The sequence below is a fragment of the Vicia villosa genome, linkage group LG1 (genome assembly GCF_029867415.1).
Source record: "Vicia villosa cultivar HV-30 ecotype Madison, WI linkage group LG1, Vvil1.0, whole genome shotgun sequence".
NCBI lineage: Eukaryota > Viridiplantae > Streptophyta > Magnoliopsida > Fabales > Fabaceae > Vicia > Vicia villosa.
Genome location: NC_081180.1, coordinates 101,143,464 through 101,146,659, shown reverse-complemented (window position 1 = coordinate 101,146,659; position 3,196 = coordinate 101,143,464).

Here is a 3,196-nt window from a genome sequence, read left to right as displayed (position 1 = left end):
ATGAGTATTGATCAAGATGTCAAACTGGACTTGCATAGATTTGCCATTGCTAGTAGGGACTTTGGAAATATTTGCCTCGCGCGGACTTTATGAGATGTGCACTATGGGTGACATGCCTCTAGTACTTAGTATGATGCCCCTGATTGACCGGGAAGTAGCTTAAAACCCACTTGGGTGCATGTCCCTGATTGTTTGATACTTCTGAGAGATTTTTGAAACTCGACCTGATTGCCCCCAGGTTGATTGGGCAAACGTGCCATGCCCCTTGTATACATAGGAGACATTGCTCCTTTGGAGTAATCTTGTCTGTCGGAATAATTCTCAGTCATTAGTTGTAACCTGTTACAAGTTCTTTCTGATGCTAACATTTGAAATTATGTAGCAGAATAGGTTTAATAATGAATTCATGAGATGCAATGCATACGTTTGTCTTGAGTTTTTGAAAAACATTAAAGCAGGAGATGTAAAAGCGCGATATTTGTAAAAACCTGATGTTTGTAACAATGTGATGTTTGTGAAAACAAGATATCAACTAATCATTTGTAGTAAACCTTAAGGAGTCGGGATACCTTTTTGGTGACAGTATGCTTTCGAACTAACCATGCTTCAGTTAGGACTTTCAAGGGTTGTAACGTGGCTCAGTTAATGGTTTAAGAAACAAAGAATAAAGGCTCAAAGTTTGATTGTACCCACCCCTCTTCGTGATGATCTTCAGTCCTAAGCTCAGTTAATTCAGATTATGCATTCGGGTTCCAAGAGACTTTTGGGTTTGCACCTTTGATAATGATGGTGGTTCACAAGCAAATAGAACTTTTGAGATGGCAGTCACTTCTTCCTTTTGGTAGTCACAACATTGTGTTGTTCAGGAATTTATTGACTTCTCTTTTTTCATCTTTTTGATATCCCTAACTTTTGCCTGAACTGTCTATTTTGAGCTTACAGTCAGCGGGATGCCTTGATTTTTGCCTAAGTCTTCTTTTTGATTTTTGACTTAGCAGGCTTTTCTTTGTATATATGTTTTCTCATTTTTTATTTTTGAAAGATATTGACTGCCTTGCTTAATGATTGATGAACCATCGTTGGCTTTTGATTGATGTCTCCAACACTTCTTTGATGTGTGCGGATGATCGCTTGTGATTGAAACCCTTGTTGAAAGGTGTACTGAATGATTCTCTTAAAATAGAATGCACAGCCAAATTAACTAAGAACTACCCTGCCCCAGGTTTTGATTAGTACAACAAAGAAACTTCCACTTCTTAGGCTCAAAGGGGTTGACGAGGGATTAACATCCTTATATCTCCACTATTTAGGAATTGAAACAATGCCTGTACATCGTCAGCATAGTCCGCTTAAAAGCATACTGTATGAGGTTGCGGTATCGTTTTCGTCATCCTCCCTCAAAAGGTATACATTTTTAGCAGGAGTTGAGTATCATAAAACATATGAAAAGTAAAGACATAATTTTAAAATGAGTGGCGAAATAAATTATTCAAGACAAGCATATGCAAGGCACTGATGATGATTATTAAAATAAGATAATGTCTATCATAATTCGAATGTTTAAACAAACAGAATAGAAATTTGCAAATGAAAGTAAAACTAATGATTAAGAGTTTATCCTTCTAGCTATCCACATTATTAGCAGTTACATTAGGAGTCTCAGGAGGGTCAAACTCAACTTCTCCAGCATCGATCATATCTTGGATTTTGTTCCTCAATGTCCAGCAGCTATTCGTATCATGACCAGGACTATCAGAGTGGTATGCACACCTCATGTTAGGATTATAGCTTCGAGCAGAGGTGCTAGGATTCTTAGGGGGGTCCTTTAGAGTGATCAACTCTAACTTCAACAGGTGTTGTAGTGCTTGAGCCAGTGACATATTGATCTTTATGAACTGACGCTTAGGCGTGTCTTGCGTGCTTTGACGACTTCTCTGAGATGTCGGTGTGGAGATCAAAACTGCCCCAACAGATTGGCCATGGTTATTATTTGAATCTGACTTCCCACTGAGAGGCTTCTTTGTAATACCTGAGGATGTAGCGGTTTGAATCTTACCACTTCGGATGCCATTCTCAACACGTTCCCCAGTTAGTATAAGCTCAGTGAATCCAGATGACGAACTTCCCAGCAAATGACTATAGAAAGGGCCAGTCAATGTATTCATAAACATATCTACCATTTCTCTGTCAGCCAAGGAAGGTTTGACTCTTCCAGCTAGATCTCTCCATTTCTGAGCATACTCCTTGAAACTTTCCTTAGGTCCCATAGACATGCTTTGTAGTTGCATGCGAGTTGGTGCGAGATCGGAATTATATTGGTATTGCTTATAGAAAGCAACAAACAAATCTTCCCAAGTATGGATGTTGATAATTTCCAGTTGATAGTACCATTCGAGTTGAGTTCCAGATAAGCTTTCCTGAAAGAAATGGATCCAGAGCCTCTTATCTGCAGTGTGAGGCTGAATCTTCCTTACATAAGACCTCAAGTGCATCTTGGGACAAGAGACTCCATCATACTTAGCAAAGGCGGGAGTTTTGAATTTCGGAGGAATAACAACCCCAGGAACGAGTCCAAGTTCTTCAAAATCCAACCCATGTACCTTCTGGATTTCCAAGCTTCTCAGACGCTCTTCTAACATCTTGTATTTGTCATCGGGTTGTTCTTCATCATGGTAATAGTCCTCTTCTTCTTCAGAGAGTTTGGCAGAATCGTGGTTACTTTTTGCCTCAATTTTGGTACTAGCATCATCATCTTGCTCATCTTCGTCACTGTCTTCAGAGGTTTCAGCATCCCTGAGTTGCAAGATCGGTCTAAGCTTTTTCACCTTAGTCTTCTTACCCTCTTTGGGAGTTTCAGCTTCTTCAACCTTTTTTAGAGGGCCTTTGAACCTTCTTCCCAGATTGAGAACACCTTTAGGTTTCTTGGTCTTCTTTTCCTTCTTAGTCAGAAGGGATTTCAGCTCATCTTGCCCCTTGGACAAATTCAGGATCAAGGCTTGGAATTCAGTATTTTGAACTTGGAGATTCTTCACAGATTGTTCGAGATCCATGATGCTGAAATAAACAGCGAGGAAGGATGAGAGACCTATTGTAAGAAACCTGTTATGCGGTGTTATAAATGCAAATGCAATGCTTTCAAGGATCTTTAGGAATTAAGTTAGCAACATTTAGAAAATGATTTGGTCATGTCTTTGTC